Genomic DNA, 19,397 nt, shown 5'->3' with positions numbered 1-19,397 from the left:
AAGTGTGTTGCGTGCCAGCTAACTAAACACACACACGCACACATGCACGCACAGAGTCAGCCCTGGAGATGGAACTAATTGGAGATTCCCAAACCTAGGAGGACATACTCCGAGACACAGCTCCAGGGTTGCTCTTAGGACTCCCGGCTATTGTTTAGCGTTAATGTGTTTTGTACAAATCCTGAAAGCAAAGAAACAAGTCCCCACGGTTACATAACTGGATGGGAACAAAAACAACCATGGTATTGACCCTCCCGTCTTTGAAAAGAAACACATTGATTTGGGGTTTTATTCAGGCACACAACAGGTTTGCTTTTAAAAATCCCCAACAGAGAATATTTCACGAGGCAGATACCCTCCTGCCGGCGCTTGGAAAGTCAATTAGCATAATAAATGAAGACACTATGGGAAAGTGACAGCCGGGCCCATACAATAAACTCCAGATACAATGAGCATCATCCTCACACTGTGCTGGTTAGGAGGGAGAGCGCTTCCATGTCTGGGACTTTTTTTTCCAACATCAAAATAGAATGTGAATTCAACAAAAGGCAAGAATATTTGTGCCAATTTTGTTTCTGAGCGGCTATGATTCAAGACTGTCACTAATGGAGAAGACAAAGATGTTACTGAATGCTCGTCAAAAGATTTGTCGACACAAATACATATATGGATACAGATACATAGACACAAATAGATACAGATTCTTAGGATTTGAAAATGGAGAGAAACAGAGCATGTCCTGATTTTAATGCTTATGTTTATTGCCTTTTCTCACTTGGAGACAGAGCCAGGCTCTCATGAGTGCTAAACATTTCCAATTAATTTAACCAGCAAACAAAACAATCCATATATGTTTTTGTCTTGATGCTATCCATGTACATTTTTCAGTCATTTGTTTTCCTACCTAGAACAGCTATAAACAATTCACCCTAATGACATTTGAATAAACGGAAGTGAATGGTTCTGATGCAAGGTGGCCTGTTCATCTGTTCCAACAGTTGAAAGCATTAGTAAAACAAAAAGTTAAGATGCTTTCCATGTTATTTACCTTAAAATAATTATCAGGTTTCCAAATGATGTCTTTTCAGAGCGTAGTTTATGATGAATCACGACACCCCTCTGTAACAAAACAGAGCATGACTGAACTTTTTCTTCTTATATTAAGGGCACAGCTTTTTGAATGATGTATGAGAGGCTGATGGACAAGATGCAGTTTTCCTCTTTCTTTTGCACATGGCTCTTTAGAAGTTGCAGGAGCAAAGGACAAATAAGTAAATGTCTTCACACCCGGTGGCAGAAGAACAAAGGACAAGGCACATTAAAGAGCAGACCTCACAGCACCTAGTAAACAATAAACAAAAGAAACAGACAGAAGACTTAGGAAACACACACCCGGGAATGAATGGGAAAATCAAACGTGCTTGAACCTTTTCACAATGTGCTGCAGGCAGCAAGGAATGAATGCGTTTCCTCCTCCAGAGCCTGCCCCCTTCTCTAACGTTAAAAATTAAGTAAGTACATCATGCCTTCCATCAGGTGTTCTCCTAGATGAAATAATAGTTCTCTCTTACCAAGTCTCCCCAGTTGGAGGACTGTTTATGCAATTCTTTTCTATCAAAAAACAAGTCTATACACAACCCACTAGAGAATGTTTTGCCAATTTTTTTTTTTAAAGGGCAATAGAAGCCACCAGGGAAATACTCATTTAAATGTACAGGTTCAGATTTCTCTGAGAAGTGCTCATTCAGAAATTATTAAGATATTAATAGTTTCTGCTCACTCTTCTGCTCCTCGGTCTACCCTTCAACATCATTTATAATTAATGAACAGCTTCAGGACACCACGTAGTGCCTTCTGCCAGGCACCTCTCCATGTCTTCTGTAGCCCTGGCTGGAGTTCTTAATTCCTCATCAAAGACTTAAAAGCATAAGAAAACAGAGTTGGAGTATCTGGAAACCTTCACTTTGATGGTAAATAAGGTCTTTCATAAACTCTGAATGTGTTGTACCCCTCCCTACTTCCTCTATTGAAACTTTAGGCTCTGTCTGCCAGGAAAAGGAAAGCAACAACCAAAATGATGGACAGGGTCCAGTTTTTTCCTGAAATACTAATGAGGTTGAAGCATCCAATAAAAAGGAGTTGGGAGAAAAGAAGATAGAAGAGGCTGAGTGGTAAACCAGCTCAGCTGTTCAATTTATTTCATATGCATGAATTGGTGTGGTTAGAATCCATTATCACATGGTTCAGAGAGCCAAAGCACAGTGCACAGTAGGTTTCCCTTGGTCAGGCCCAGAGCAGGACGACTCCTGGACTAAAAGAAAATCCAAGGCTCTCTCTTTGCAGGAAGAGCGCTCCCCTGGTCGTATTTCAGAGGGAGGTCATTTTAGCTTCCTTGCCCTTTCAATACTAGTATTGGCCCAAGTAAACTAATCCATCAAATCTGATGCTGAAGTTCATTAAAAGATAACAGCACTGAAAAAAATGGAAAGGGTGCTTGATTGCACAGCAATCTTGTTAAATAGAGAATTCTGAGCATCAGACTGTTCTTCATTTACAAGTAAAATTGATCCTGGCGTTTCCTTTACTCCTCTCACTTCTGATAGATGACTGTAGATGACACCAGTACAAAAAATATTATAGATACCCTGGAGCTAATGTACAATTATGAATCTTGGACAAGAAGTAATTCTAAAAATATTTATTAATTTAGTTTATACTTCGTGCTTAATCCTTCAGTTACTTCCACTTAATTTTTGTGGCAATTTAGTCATAAATAAATACAAGGTGTCCAGAAGCATATAATTAATTCTATCATACTAATACAAAGATTTTAGAATATATTTTGCCTAAAAGGCCAAAATTCAGTTTTCATAAGCCATATTTTAGTTTTAGAAACAATATTTATGGCATAGAAAATTAAATACACATTTGGATAGGATTACTTTAGCAAGACTCTGAAGTTCTTCTAGATGTGGTCATCTCCACACTAGCCTGATTAACCCCAAAAAATCATCCTTACAGCCATAATCTAACGTGTAATGGATAATCACTTTCCCAGTATGGAAACTTAACCTGCAACTATCCCAGTAAAATAAACAGCCAGTTTTTGTCTGTGATTGGCCTCAGAAGAATGTCATCCTCGGAGGGTACCATCCCCCTACTTAGCCTTCCCCATCCATCACTTCGTTTAAAACTCCTCCCCTACCTCACGTACCTCCAGCTACACCTTATTTCTCTCCTCCCTATAAAAATTTCTAAAGAGTTCTATTCATTGCCTCTGGTAGGCAGAATAATGGCCCCCCAAAATACCCATGTTCTAACCCACAGAATTATGAATATGTTACTTTATGTAGCAAAAGGTAATCACACGCAGACATGATTAAGTTAAAGACTTGGGGGAGGTGAGGGTAGAGCTCAAAGTGGCAGAGTACATGCTTAGCATGCACAAGGTCCTGGGTTCAATCCCCAGTACATCCTCTTAAAAACAAGTAAATAAATAAATAAACCTAATTTACCCCCCCCAAAAAAACCCTAAAAATTAATTAATTAAGGACCTTGAGATGGAGAGATTTTCCTGGATTAACCAGTATGTTGTCCTTATTTCTTTACCTCCCCGTCTTTTCTCAAACCCCTGTAATATGACTACTCTCCTTTTACTGCAATGACACTGCTCGAGTAAACCAATGTCTTTATGTTTCTAATTCCAATTTGTGTTTTTCATTTGTTGCTTTATTTGACCTTCCTGCAGCATCTGACAGCACTGACTGTCATCCTAGGCAAGTTCTCTCCCTTTGTCTTCTGTGATACCATTGTTTTCCTTTTATCCCTCTGCCCTTTCCTTGCCAAGTTCTCTTTCTTGGCATCTCTAAAAGTCAGTGTTCCGTAGAGTCTGATCCTAGGTCTTCTTCCTACTCACTCTTCCTAGCTCCTGGCAGCCACATCTTCTTCTCCACCTCAGTTCTCTCTCCTGGGTTCCAGAAACTCATTACCAACCACCAGAGCTATTTCCTCTTGAATATACCATTAAAAAAATCTAAAATATAACATGTCTAAAATAAAAATCATTATTTCTCCCACCAACCCTGTTCTCTCTTCTCTGCACCCTAACTTCAATTAAAGGTACCAGCCACTGCCTAGGAATCATTCTGGGCTCTCTGTCTTATCCCCCACATCTTATTAGTTGATATTCTCTCTCTAAAACGTCTCTCAAATTTACCTGCTTCTCTTAATCACCACTGTCACTACTCAAGTTGAAGCCACTCTCATCTCTCACCTTATCACAACATCAGCCTTCTCCTTGGCTGTCTTGCCTCCTATACTGTCACTCTCTGGTATGTTCTCCCAGGTCATCATTCCTACACATCATGAATGATATGAATGAAATAAGAAGGGTGAGGAACTGTTTCTAGGGTCTCAGGAAAACCAGAAGAGGTCAAGAGAGTTTTTCTTGGAACACAGAGGGGTCTGATCCTGCATCAGATCTGGATAAAGGCAAATGTCCTGTATGGCCCGGCCTCTCTGGCTTCATTCCCTGCCACTCCCCACTGTGGAAACACCTGCGCCACCGTGGGGAACCTTCAGTCCTCCTCCAGTGCCACGCCCCATGGTACAGTTCTTTCTCTCTATCGTATTGTTGATTACACTTTATCATAATTACCAGACCAGTTAATGGAGTTCTCTACCAGATCACAGTGTTGAAGGAAAAGACCATGCCACCAGCGTAACCCCAGAACCTCTTCAAAATCTGGCAAGTAATTGTAGTGAAATGAGCATTTGCTGGTTGAATATATGAATTAGTGAATGGAGAAATAAAATGCATTGAAACTCAGTTGGCCTCCCAGAGCTTAATCATTCCATCTCTAAACAAATATAAGTCTGGCTTTTTATTTCTCCTCTAACTTTTCTTCAGAAGAGAAGTTAACATAGATAGCCTTTTTTTTTCCTCAGAGAGAAATGTTCTGTAGGTAATGGACCTTCACTACAGATTATGAGCCTTTTGAGGGATAAGAAGAAACTACAAATATTAAATATATTTTATTGTATTCTCAAAGAAGTATCATTCGTCTAGCCTGAAATGTCCAAATCACATAATCAAATCTATCTGATACTATTCCCAAACCAAGCACAGAATACAGTGAAAGAAATACGTGACATTATATACAGGAGAGAAAACACAGCTACCAAAGCAGGAAAGCAAGTTGACCCAAAACAGGAATATACGGTATGAGGCTACCCTTAGTGGTGAAGATGAATTTCATTTTTGCTGGAATACTTCTGGGCACATGTAAATATAAAATAGAACATGGTGAAATCTGTTTTGTACTTATTTTAGAAAGTTACTGGGCTTTTAGTATTTTTCAGCAGTTTTGGGTTTATAGGAAATTTGAGCAGACTGTACAGAAAGTTCCCATGAATCCTCTTATATTCTGCCCCCTCCCCCAGTTTCCCCTATTGTTAACATTTTGTATTACAGTATTATAATTTGTTACAGTTAATCCACCAATGTGTTTATTTTATTACTAATGAAAGTCCATGGTTTACTCTAGGGTTCATTCACTGTGTTGCACATTGTATAAGTTTTAACAAATGTATAACATATATCCACACCACACGACCGTTCCACTGCCCTAAAAATCCCCTGTGCACATTGTATAAGTTTTAACAAATGTATAACACATATCCACACCACACGACCGTTCCACTGCCCTAAAAATCCCCTGTGCACATTGTATAAGTTTTAACAAATGTATAACATACATCCACACCACACGACCGTTCCACTGCCCTAAAAATCCCCTGTGCTCCTATTCATCCCTCTCCCTCCCTCCCCAAAAGACCTTGGCTATGCTGATCTTTTACCTGTCTCCATCATTTTACCTTTTACAGAATGTCATATAGCTGAAATCATACAGTGTGTACCCTTTTCAGATTGTTTTCTTTCACTTGGTATTATGCATGTAAGCTTCCTCCATGTCTTTTCACAACTTGATAGCCCATTTCTTTTTGTCGCTGAATAAAATTTCATTGTCTGGACGTACTAGTCTTTTTAATCCGTTTACCTGTTGAAGGACGTCTTGGCTGCTCCCAAGTTTTGGCAAGTATAAATAAAGCTGCTATAAACATTCTCATGCAGATTTGTGTGTGGACATCAGTTTTCAAGTCATGTAGGTAAATACCAAGGAGTGTGATTTCTGGATCATAGGATAAGAGTGTATACACTGTTGTTCTCTTTAACTATTTTTGCCTCTTTATTAATTTTTTCCTACTTTCTTCTCATTTTCCTTGCTGCTGTTTTTCTAATTTTCTAGGTACTAAAAACCTGTATAGTCAATAACTTTTCTTTAATTATTAAGCTGTTTAAGGCTTTATATCTTCGCATGCACGGTTTTTTTTTTTTAATGCATCTTAATATTTTTAACACTCTTCTTTACACTGCTTCCTTAACAGTTTGTAGGTTCAATTTTGTTTTTTTTCTTTGATCTTCTTTGATCCAATAATTATTTAGAAGTGTATTTCTTAATTTCCAAGTCACTAGTTCAGTTTTGTAGGACTGAGCCCTTAGCCTGTGTGATCTGATTCTTATCTCCAGGAGACAGCATGAATTGTAGGACACTCAGCTGATGTCACAGAATTGCTTGGTGGTATGGAAGAAATCACATGCACTGGAATTGGCATCAGAATTGTAGTCCTTAACCGTAGACTCTAAAGATCAAAAATTGTCCTATTTTTATTTTTAAGTAAAACGTTCTTATAGCACTTTGAAATCAAAATAAGCCTTAACTATTGTCATGAGCATGATGCTTACTTATTACTATTGACCTTGATCCCTAACCTTTATGAATAGAGGAGGTTTTTTTTACTTTATATTCCTTTTCTAGCATTTAAAAAAATATTCTAAAAAGTAAAACATTATTTTTGACATGACTGACACGGTCTTTAAATATTTAGAGGCATGAGAGAATATATCAGATAGCTCCTTTTGAGATGTCTGAGAAATAGCTAATACTTAGTGCAAGCTTTCCTTTTTTTCCCAAGATTTTCTTTAAAAAAAAAAAAGTTGTGGGGGAGGAATATAGTCAAATTAGATGTCATGGAAGAGTTGTCTTTGATTTTGCTCAGAAATTTTCAGTAAACTCATTTTGACAGGAGCCATTGCTCATGTCTTATGAAGAAATTATTTTTTAAATGTTCGTTTTTATTAGACTAAGAAAACTTTTGAACAGATGAGGTGTGGGATTATTTTTAAATGTTCTTGTTTATTTTTAATCAAAAATGAAGATGACTTATGGAGATGCTTTGGGCCTTTTTCTGGACTTTTCACTAAAGCAAAGATGAAAGCATATTTGGGAAGTCCAGATGATTCTTATTTTTCAAAAATTGACTAGCTTGGCACATGTCTCCTAGTTAAGGGAAAAATTATGTTCCTGACACTAAAATGTGTCATTTTATTTATATTTTTACCTTCTTTCTATATCAGCTTGACCAACACTGTAACTCTGTCTTCCGACAACCACCCCCACACTGCTCACATGACATTCCCCACCCCAACTCTTTGACACATGCAGTTAACTTCTCCTCAATTTCATGTGATGTTCTGTGCAATCCCAGCTTCTGGTAGTGCCCCACATTTTCCTGCCCTATCCTATTCACCCTCTGTTAGCTTCCCTGTACCCAAAGGTAAGACCACCACTGTGGTCTTCTCAAGACGCCTCGCCTGACTTGCATTGTCTGCTATAGTGTTCCTTGCGTCACAATTGGTCTGTGATGAGGGGATATTACTGATTATGTAGTGGTTTTAAGCCTATATATAAAAAAGATAAAGGAAGATAAAACAAGTAGATCTCCTTCAACTCAAACCAAATTTATCAGTGGCAATACTGATGCCATTTAAGAAAAAAACTGAATGAAACAAGCAACCTGGATCTGCAAACCGAAGATTTGCAACTCAAATCTTAAGGGGCCCTGGAGCCAAAGATGTATTAATATACATACATATATGTGTAGTTTTATATTAATTATTATATTAATATATTTACAAATATGATAGCTGTTTTATTCAATTTAGGTTGATGATGTCACACATCCATTTGCAATTAGTGATTGTGTTTTAAGTAAAGGACCTGTACTTAAAATATTTATTTCATTTCAGAAATGCAGTTGATTCAAGAGTGTGGTTTTCTAATGAATGTCGTTTTATTTGGGCTTCCGTGGTCCTGGATGTGTGTGTGTGTGTGTGTGTGTGTGTGTTTGTGTGTTACTACGACCAAAGACATAAAGCATGTTTCTAGTTATGATCTATTTACTACTTGGGAATGTGAACACAAACAAATAATCTTACCTTCTAATTGGAATACATAATGAAACATTTATGGCAATATGTGATTTGGACATAAATTCTGGACAGTGTTGTTTTGTCTCAAACAAATGGCAAGACTCTTACTCCTCTTCCTTCAGCTTCTGTGGGATAAAATCTCCATCTTAAGATGAGTTTAGTTTGTGTGTGTGTGTGTGTGTTAATTCCAAACTCCTAATTTATCCTCCCACCTCCTTTCCCCTTTGGTAACCATAAGTTTGTTTTCTACGTCTGTGATGAGTTCAGTTTATTCAAACGTCAAGCAAACGGAATTAGTTAGGAGAGCTGAATTTAGAAGTAAAGTCCCTTTTCCTCCAAACTGATGAGTTTATACCCAGAATTAACATTAGTGGGAATTCTCAGACTCAAGTGGAGAATAGCCCCCTACAGAGATGGCAGGAGTATAAACCTAGAAAACCTCAGTCTCAACCACTTTATATTGTTTTCTCCAATGAAAGGCTAAAATTGCATCTCTAAAATAATGGGTGTTGGGAATAAAAACATCTATATAGAAGAGCTTAAGGCAAGTAGCCTAATTTTCAGAATGTAATAAATAAGGCTGAGAAACAAAATTGTAGCTTTCTGGACACATGCAATGCAAGAGAAGTAAATGCATTAAAATTAAAATATCATTTCATGGAAATGAGCTTCCTGAACTGGTAAATGTGCCGTTCAAAGAAAAGTATTTCAAAGGCATTCTTCTCTACGTGATTAAGATTCTTTACAATTAAAAACCTCTGTCTTAAAAATATTCTTCAACTTCAAAGACATTGCTAGTCAGGAAATCCCCCCAGACTCCTTGGTAACACTTCTCATTTTTTTTTCAGTAATAGGAAATTACAATACCGAAATACAACAGAGCCCACACATCTGTTAGCCACTTTTGCTGTAGGTATTCAATTGATGCAAGATGTGCCTGTTGACGTCTGGGGGAGGGGGCACAAAGTAAATGAATACAAGCTGCAAACTCAGGCACCCAACGCCAGAGACAAAATAAGAGAAAGCAGCGAAAACAAAATAGCCAATTAGTACCCACGTTAAAGTTTACGTGTATCTGTGAGTGTGTCTGTGCATGTGTGTAGTTTGTCTGGAGACAAAGGTACTCAATAAATATTTTCGTTTTGCAAAATAGGGATTCCTCTTGAGACACAGAATTAAAATAGTAGCTTCCAGTTCAAAAGGTAGCTTTCCTGCCAATGTGATCAGGAGCAAAATAGTCAAGTTTGCTCAATAAGTGTGAAGATATAAATTAAATAAATGTATTGAGAAAAGCTTAACAATCTTTCAATGATGCCTTCATTATCAAACATTCAAAATAGTATCAACAGCTTCCATGTATTGGACACATGCTCTGTTCCAGACACTGGGGCAAGCACTTCATTCTAGAATTCTAGCAACAACCCTAAGAGTAACTATCAATGCTCCATTTTACCAATTAAAACAGTAAGGTTGTGCCCAAGTTCTCAGAGTGTATTGACAGCAAACCTGGGTTCCACTCGGGTGTGTCTGACCCAGGAGCATATTTGCTCATCCAACCAAGGAGTTTTCAAGGGGTGGTCCCCTGACCAAAGACAACAGCATTGTCTAGAACCTCGTGACAAGTGCAGATTCTCAGGCCCTGCCCTAGGTGAACTGAATCAGAAATCTGAGGGTAGGGCTCAGCCCTCTGTTTTTCAACAAAGCTTTCGGGCAATTCTGATGGCTGCTCAAACTTGGGAATCACTGCTTTATTCCACGCCACCTTTAATATACATCATCATCTTATGATTGATTGCATATGACAAAGTCTACTTGACCAAACTTTAGTCAGTCTCCTGAACCATCTCTTAGTTCCATCTGTGCACATCTTTGTAAAATCCAGTTGTAGCAAGAACCCTAAGTCAATTTAATCAGGACCATCCACCCTCGATATCTGGTCACTTTCCACACGTGATCAGCTTCCTCAACTTTCACCATCTCACGGGTGATGTCTGATCACGCTGGCCCGCCTTCAGCAAGAATCTTGTTAGGTCAGTTTGCCCAGAGCCCCCTGTCTTCCTGATGTACAGGGTAATTCCTCTTAGTCACTTTCTGTCCACTGAGCCCACGCTGCTATTTGGTTACAAATTCCCACCAGCCCGTGCTCTATTTGGAGTTGAGGCCCAACACTTTCCCACATTGAACAATCCCATTGCCCTAGTCCCTATACCTATCACAACAGTCCTGAATAAAGTCTGTCTCACCATCTTTAACAAGTGTCATTGAGTATTTCTTCTTTAAAAAATATTTTTTCTATAACAAATATGCACAAATGTATTAGGCATGACTCAAGCTCTCTGTCTAGAAGTTGTATAGCTTAGTCATCGTTTACACAACATCAGAAAGATCCTTGTAAGTGGCAATAAAATGCCAACTCTATAACCGATTCCAGTCTTTCTTATTAGCATTTTAGAAAGTGAAGAGACTGTCTTCATACATGTTTGTCAAAATTGATTTGGATTATCTAGGGTTTTTCTGTTTTAATATGTTATAAGATTTTTTAAAAGTTAAAAGATAATCTTAATGAACAGTAATTCTGAAATTGAAATTGTATTTGTTGACCTTTGTTAATCAATTTGACACTTGACTGCCATTTTTTATTAACGTACTGACATCAGCTTACGCGTAGATGTTTAAGTCTCCATAAATTGATTGTAATCAGCCATAACCACATCATGTAGCCAATCACTGTAAAATTTCTTAAACATATTCATATTTATATTATATTATTTTATTATTCATTAAATATTGTATACATTATAAATACATATCATTACATAATTATATTATTAATTATGCATTATAAATTTTTCATTTATTTATATTTACTATATATTAAAATAGACTCTTTTTATATATCACACACAAGAATACCTACCCCCAGATTGATAAAGGAATGAAAAATGTACAACTACTATGAAAAAAATGAATAGTGAAATTTTATGAAATCATGAAAATCGTGCAGACCAATGTCAGCATTTTGTAAATTCAAAAAAAATATTAGTTCCAATGAGACAACATGGATTTTCCCCAAACAGCATAGCCTTTACTTTGCATGCAGTGGATGATTGTATCTAGCCTTCAAAGGTGTCCTCTAACCAGTTTCTTCTCTCCCTATATGCACATGCCACTCCTCAAATCAAGCAGTGGAGCTTATTTCCTCTCCCTTTGTGTGAGGAAGATTTTATTTTTGTTTCAGTTTTGAAGGCTACTTACACTGGATATGGATTTTCCTTCAGCACCTTACAGATGACATTCCATTGTCATCACTCTCGCATGGTTTCTGACAAGTCTGCAATCTGCCTTATTACTGTTCCTGTGGAGATGTCTTCTCTGATGTCTCTCAAGATATTCTCTTTCTTTTTAGTTTTCAGCATTTAAATAGGATGTGCCTAGGTTTCTTTTTTGTTTTTTGGTTTGTTTTGAAAATTTAATCTTCTTGGTATTCTTTGAGCTTCTTAGATTCATGGTCTAATGTCTGTCACTAATTTTGAAACTATTCTGGTCTTTATTTCGTCAAATGTTTCTTCTACTCCATCCTCCCTGCCTTCTCCTTTTGGGATTCCAATTGTGCATACGATATATCATTTGATACTATCCCACAGCTATTAGATGTTCTGTTTGGTTTTATTTATTTTCCTCTCTTTGTTTTCCAATTTGAGTAGTTCCTATTGACCCATCTTCAAGCTCACTGATTCTTTTCTAGGCTGTGTCAAGTCCACTGATGAGACCATCAAAGTCATTCCATCTCTGTTATTGTGGTTTCGAGGGTTAGCATTTCCATTTGATCCTATCTTATAGTTTTCATCTCTCTGCTGAAATTACCCATCTTATCTTGCATATTTCTTTTCCATTAGAGTCTTTAGCAAATTAATCATAGTTATTCTAAATTCTCTGTCTGATGGTTCCAAAAACTGTGTCATATCTTGGTCTGGTTCTGATAACTGCTTTATCCTTTCAAACTTTTATTCTTCCCTTGCCTTTTTGAATACCTTCTATTTTGTTTTTGTTGAACAACAAAGTTGTTATTTTGTTGTTGAAATCTGGCCATGTTGCATAAGATTTTGGATACTGAAGTAAATAATTTTTAAAGTTTGAAGATGAGCTTGCCTTTCCTTCTGTAAGGTGTTTAGAATAGAGTGTTGTGTTAATCTAGAAAGAAGTTGGGCTGAGTCTGAAGTTCGTTGTTGCTATGATTATCCTCATTGCACAAGAACTTCAAGTTCCTCTAATAATACCTTGTGTTTATTGTCTAGTTAGTTTGCCAGTGGGTTTTCCCAGCATCTGCTCTCTGCGTGGCCCTGGGTCTTCCCATTGCACATTACACTGTTATTTGTACTTAACACTTGTTAGCGTGATGGTGGTGATGGAGGGCTCGTTTCCTGGGTTTCCTCCAGGACCCTTAAGGGATAGTTCCTGTTGCCTTTGCCCCTATGGATTAAGACTTTTGTTCCACAAAGGAGATGGGGAGACAGACCTGAGCAGAGCTGTGGCAGTGGCTGCTATTACCTGCCCGAGCCAGCACTCAGGAAGTTTACTCCGGATTCTCCTTGGTCTTTCCTGTGAGCACCTGGTGGAGTTCTTGGAAGGAAACCTGCAAGAGGATGTAATCCCCACCATGTGTGCAGCCTCCAGGGGCTTCACACTTTCCTTCAAGCTTCTACTTGGCCTTTAGCAATTCATTAAAAGTTGTTAGCTGAATATTCCTACCAGCTTAGCTAGTGTTTGGTCATGTCTGTCCAAGGTAAGCAATGCTCAGATTTTATTTCTCCCAGCAGGTGCATCTCTCTCTCCAGATTTCAAGTAATTGTTTGTCCAGTGACCTTAGTTCTTGGAAGGGCTCCCAAAATGTCATTAGTATGTAGTTTTCCTGCTTTTGTTTTGCTGCAGAGGTGGAAGAGATGTTTTATCCAGCTCTCTAACCTAAGCTGAAACCTTCAATTTCCTCTTTTAAAAATCTTTTGAAAATGGTCTTATCTTGTGATTGGCTTTAACCAGTGGCACACAATGGAAGTGATATCTTAGGATTTTGAGGCTTGCAGAAGAGTGGAAGCTTCCAGTAACTGCCTCTCAGAGTCCTGAGCCACTATATAAGAAATCTAGGTAACATGTTAGAGGAAAAAGTCACGTGTAGGAGCCCTTAGGTGTTCAGTGCATGAGTAAAGGGTCACCTTGGATGATCCTGCCATCTGACTGCAATCTCATGACAGACCCCAAGCAAGACCAGCAGAACAACACTAGCTGAGCCCTAGCCAACCCACAGAATCACACGAAATAATAAGATTGTTATTTTGAGCTACCCAGTTTGGAGGTGGTTTGTTAACTCAGTAATAAGTAATGAGGCAGTGCTCAGTGAATATTTGTTGAACAAATAAATGAAAATTTTAGACATATTACCTCAACCATACATTTTCTAAATAACACATCTTCCTCCTAAGAGCATGAGGTAGCAGAGCATGTAAGGCAAAGGACTACGGAGAGGATCTTGAAAATCAACCAAGAGGATCTAGAAAATAAAAACTATGCTGTTATTTTTCCCCACTGGATTTGAAGAGGAATCAAGAATCAGTTTAGAGATGAGAGGAACAACATGTTATCTCGACTAAAACACGTGCTCAACAAAATGTTGCTGCATTAAGCTCAAATTTAGTTTGGATGGAAACTAGGAGCCATTCTACTTGAATTTCAGGATCTTTCAAAACCAACTTTGTAGATCATGATTTAAATGCAATCTAAATATAATATTATTATTTCAAGGAAATCACCCCCAATGTATGTATAACATTCTAAAGGTATTTCCACGCGTATTTGAATTGTGACTTCACAATTGCTCTAGTTACTTAAAAAAAAAATTGTTTAAAGTTTTAACTGCTCTGAAGAGAGCCAGAAAATGACTAAAAATCGCCAAAACAGAGACATTTTTACCAACTCAGACAACAAATTACACCACATACAATTAGTGCTATTTTCTAACCCTGGTCTCTCTGAAAACTTAATTAAAGTTTAACAAAGAAGGACTAATGAGATAAATGAGTCAAAGGCTATTTAGCACAAAACAAAAATAAATTCCTGGAATTTAGACAAATAGGGCAAGTTCACAATTGGGATAAATTTCGAAATCTCTCTGAAGTATTCTATTAGTTCCCTTATCAAGATTCCCTTAAAACAATTCCTCTTACAAATCTTCTACTCCTGATAATAAGAAGAAAAATTATAGACATAATACTATTACTTTTATAAGATGGTGCTCCAGTCTGGCCCAGGGCTACATAAATTGAAAGTTAATGAAGCATGCCTTCCAACAGAGACTGATTTCTGGGGCCACAGTTGAAGGAACTATATACACATTTTATGGCACTTGGAATAAAAAAATTTCCACTTTAAATTTTACTTCCAGAATTTAATGTTTGGCTTCCCAGGTTCCCTAGCTGAATTCAGCAGGACTGACTTGTGCAAGGATTACAATCATGAAGATTAAAGAGCAGCGACAGGACTCTGCTTTAAGGAGGAAAAAGAATCATGAAACTAATGTCTCTCTTTGAGCCAGAGTTAAAACAATGGTCAAAGCAGTAACAACAAGTGAATAGAAGCCACTGTGAGAATCTGTGCTTGAAATTTCCTGTGGAAGCTGTAGATTCCTCCCCCTCTTTTCTCTTTTTTGTTGGTAGTCAATGATTGAGATCTTGTTTATGTGATATAATGCTTCCTGCACAGGTGTAGCTTGAACTTTAGAGAGGACCTTGAGAATATGTATCTACGATTTGTTTGATTGTTACAGATGGTTGTGTTGTAGCTGAGATTTTAAACTCTTCCTCAAAGAGAACAATGCAAATGTAAATTGTATCAGAAGAACCATTTTAGAACTAGAATGATATTCAAAAAAGAAAAAAATAACATATGATGTTTATTACAATTTTACCATCTATATACATTGTATGTAGTTTAGTCAGTTTAATTCTTAGGTAATTACACTAAAAATAATATTGCTTCCATTCAAAGATGTGATGATTGAGGCTCAGAAATAAGGAATTTATTTAAACTCCTAAAACAAAATTGATAGCCAAATTATAATAAGAAACCAGTTGCTCAAAGCGTGATGTTTTATTTCAAGACATTCAGTGATGATTAGGAGGCTTAAAAAATAAACAGACAAACAAATAAAATAAAACAAATATTTAGTGCATGCCCATTATTTTCCAGAGCTTTGCAAAGCTCTAAAGAAGCAGTAGAGAATTAGCAAGTCTTCATCTTTTCTTTGGGGAGCTTATGCTCTAAGACCTCTGAAGATTTGTCCCAATGAGTCATCTCTCCTCAGATTATCAACATTCATTTATTCATTCACTCAATAAAAATGAGTTGACAGCCTATCCTGGACCAGGTCCTATTTTAAATACTGTCTAAGCAGTGAATACAACAGATTAGAAACAAGCACACACCTGCTCTCCTGTAACTCACAAGGTAGTGGAGACAATTAACAAGATAAATAAATAAAATGTACGGAACATTATGTAACCACAGTTACTCAGGGGGAATAAATAACTGATGGAAGGGGGAAAGAATTGGAGTCTTGCAGAAACAGAAAGGGTGGCCACAGTGAGACAGTGACAATGTCAGGAGGCCTGAAGGAGGTGAGGGAAGGAAGCATAAGATTGATGGTGTCTGGGCAAAGAGGCTTCTAGGCAGAGGTGGGGCAGGTGTCAAGGTCCTGAAGCAGGAGGCTGTCTGGGAGGCTGATGTGACTAAAGCTGAAGGGTGGAGAGAATGAGAGTAGATGAGGTCAGAGGGGAAGATGGCCAGTAGTTGTGTAGGGCTGTGGAGACCAAAGTGAGGATTTGCGTGAGCTAGGATGCTGTTGGGACATTTTGAGCGGTGGGATGGCATGAACTGACTTTAGTTTTAAAGTTGATTCAACTGCAAACAGTTGTGACCTGGAGTACCTCCCCCCAAAAGGAATATATTTCTTTTCAACCGAGGCATAGACCTTTGAGAGTGGTTTAGATTTGGCACAGATGAAGCTGCCTGAAGAAAGGATAAATTAACTTCTCTTAATGAGGTATTTCCTGTATTATTTTCAATGTACCCATAGCAAGTTCGTGGCACTGAGCCAAGGGAATACAGCACTAAGCACCATTTTTAGCAACTGCTTTAGGGAGTATGCGTAGAGCTATGGAACTGTTTTCCAAATTTTATGAAAATCTATCCTTTCAGCACTTTCCCTTCTCTCTCAAGGCAACCTATTTTTAAATAGTAAATTACCCCCCAAAAATAATGACCACAGGACATTCTTCCCAGTGGGAATAGATCAGCCTGACCGTGGTTGATACTCTCACCTAAAGGCATTTCCCTTCTGTTGAGAGCCTCACAATTATGGTTACTGTTAGATCTTAGAGGCTGGGTTTGACTGGTGATAACAACTTCAGTTTATGTGGATTTTTTAAAGTTACACACAATTCTTGGCAGAGGTAGAACCATACTTAATCCATAAGGCCTCTCACGAATGAGCACCTTCGCCACACCAGGCACCACACCATGTAATTTAGTTTCAGTAACTATGAATGAAATTGTATTGTAATTCGATGATACAGGCACTAGCGTTCTCAATTTGCAGGTGTGCAAAGTGAGACTCGGAGACTGAAAAACTCTCCAGGATCACAGTCAGCAGATGGTAACTCCAGGGCTGTCTGACTACAAAGGCTTTTTTTTATTATTAGGCAAGCCTCCACTTTAGAAAAGTAGCAAGGATCCCTGGAGATCACCATGTCCAATACACTCATTTGAGATCTGAGGACCATGGTCCAATTTCACAATCCCAACGTCTCATCACCTAGACCATCTTTAGGAACTGCTGCACCTATTACAAAACCCAGAAGCAACACTGCCCTTGAAGATGCATAGCTAGTCATCTGATCCACAACAAAACCTGTATTTCTAGGGCACGTGTCTCTGCAGAAAGTATTTCAATGAGTTGGCTTTATATTACACCACGTGAACTTCAACAGTAGCCTATAAATATCAGTAAGGAGACAACAATTCTTTTCAGAAAGAATCGATTAAGACCTTTCAATCCTATTAAAATCCCCTTGCTCTTATGAGTTTATTCTCTCACACACTGAACAGAATATTCCAAAGGCTGGAACTGGACCACATAAGGTATATGTTTCAATGTTTACTTCTTATTTGCTTCATGTTAGAAGTGAAGTAATTGATGATATTTGGCATTATTGGCGTTACCATCAACTCTGTATTTGAAATCACGTTCAGATTATCTTCACTAATCATCTCTAAAGGAGTCTCAGAAGCTATTCCGTAAGATGGGACCCTGACTCAACTCATCCACTGATTTTATTAAGCATGAACCTGGAAACGATTAAGATACACCTTAAAGGCTTCCTTGTTTATTCTTTCAAGTTACCCATCGGGGTGCTATTTGGGGTGGAATTACTCTGTTAGAGATCATTCAGTGATTTGAAGGAATTCATTCGCTTTTGATTATCTGCCGGCAATTATTTTTTCCTCTGGAATAAATGCTTTTAATTATATGAAAAGACTACATGTTTGGCAATATGGGAACATACTTTCAAAATCCAGATAAATAAATAAGGCCAGTCTTCCAGGCAAACTCCAGAAGACTTTGTGCACTATTCATCACCACGTGCTAACACGCATGAAGCAAAATGACTAATGAAGGCTCATTCAAAATTAGTCTGGTTATAAATATGATCCTGCCCACACCCCCATCCTCCTCCTGAAGATAATCAGTGATGCTGAGCACTTACTGGTGTGCCATTTCAAGTAATGCTTTGAAACGAAATTCTGCGTGCGGAAGATGTGGGTTTAGCATTGCTGAAAGAAAAGGAAGACATACCAAAAGAATGACCCATACCCCCAGGGATTTTTTTTTCTCAATCTTAAAGTCAAATAAGGAAACATCATGACCATGTATCAGTCATCCTAAATGACAATTAGAAGCTGATATAAAGCAAATAGATAACATATTCATTCAACAGACATTTGTTTTACACTTAACTTACCTGTTCGGCTTTGGGCATGATGCTCAGCTGAGAAAAAAGGAATTGTGTGAACTATCACTTATTGCCCTATTTTTGTGGTACGTACGGGCTTGGGGGTTGGAGGGAACATGGTAGAGAAATCTCAGGCCGTTAGGTGAAAGGCTAGCAAAAAAAAAAAAAAAAACCGCAGGGTCTCCATGGGGACACCAATAAGGGATGTGGGACCTAGTTTGGGGATTTATAGAACAACCAGAGGAGATTATATCTTCTACTGAAGGACAAACAGGAGGTGGCGCAGGGAAGATGATGGGGGTGGAATGGTGGGAACTGTGAGGGGATAATCAACTTGGAAGTGAGAAAGAAAAAGGAGGCTTTAGAATTCCAAGTGCTTGGGATGACAACAAAGGTTCTCAAACTTGAGCCTGCCTTAGCAACCCCTAGAGGGCTTGTTAAAGCACAGATTGCTGGGCTCCATCCCAGTGTTTCCAATTCAGCGGATCTGGAGTGGAACCCTGAGGAATCTGCCTGTCTAACAAGTTCCCAGGTGGTGCTGAAGCTGCTGGCCAGAGGATCCCATTCTGACATCCCTGGACTGGAGCGCAGCGTGTGAGGCGAGGCCTGGCACGAGCCGTGGCTGGAGCCATACACTGGGCTTCTGTCCCTTCCCAAAGATGCTGAGAGGAAAGAGATCACCGAAGCCTTGACAGCAGAGAATGACAAGTTGAAATTTGGGTTTTAAGAAAGATTATCCTGGATGCATTGAAAATAATGGAGAATGGCCAGACTGAAGATAAATTTTGGCCTTTATAGTAATTCAGGGGAAAGATGCGGGTGGTGGTGGGAGGACAGAGAAACTCTGATTTGAAATTTGGGGGGGAACCAGAGGAGTACCTAGCAAAATTGAGTCCAGGGGGCCAGAGAGGGGACTCTAAATGCATCACAAAACTACGGCTCCGAGAATATAAGGACCATGAAGACCAGCAAGGGCAGAGGGTACAAAGGTCCTGGTGTGACCT

This window comes from Camelus dromedarius, chromosome 30 (assembly GCF_036321535.1).
Source record: "Camelus dromedarius isolate mCamDro1 chromosome 30, mCamDro1.pat, whole genome shotgun sequence".
NCBI classification, from domain to species: domain Eukaryota; kingdom Metazoa; phylum Chordata; class Mammalia; order Artiodactyla; family Camelidae; genus Camelus; species Camelus dromedarius.
The sequence above is the reverse complement of the archived record's forward strand: the minus strand, read 5'-3'. Positions refer to the sequence as shown.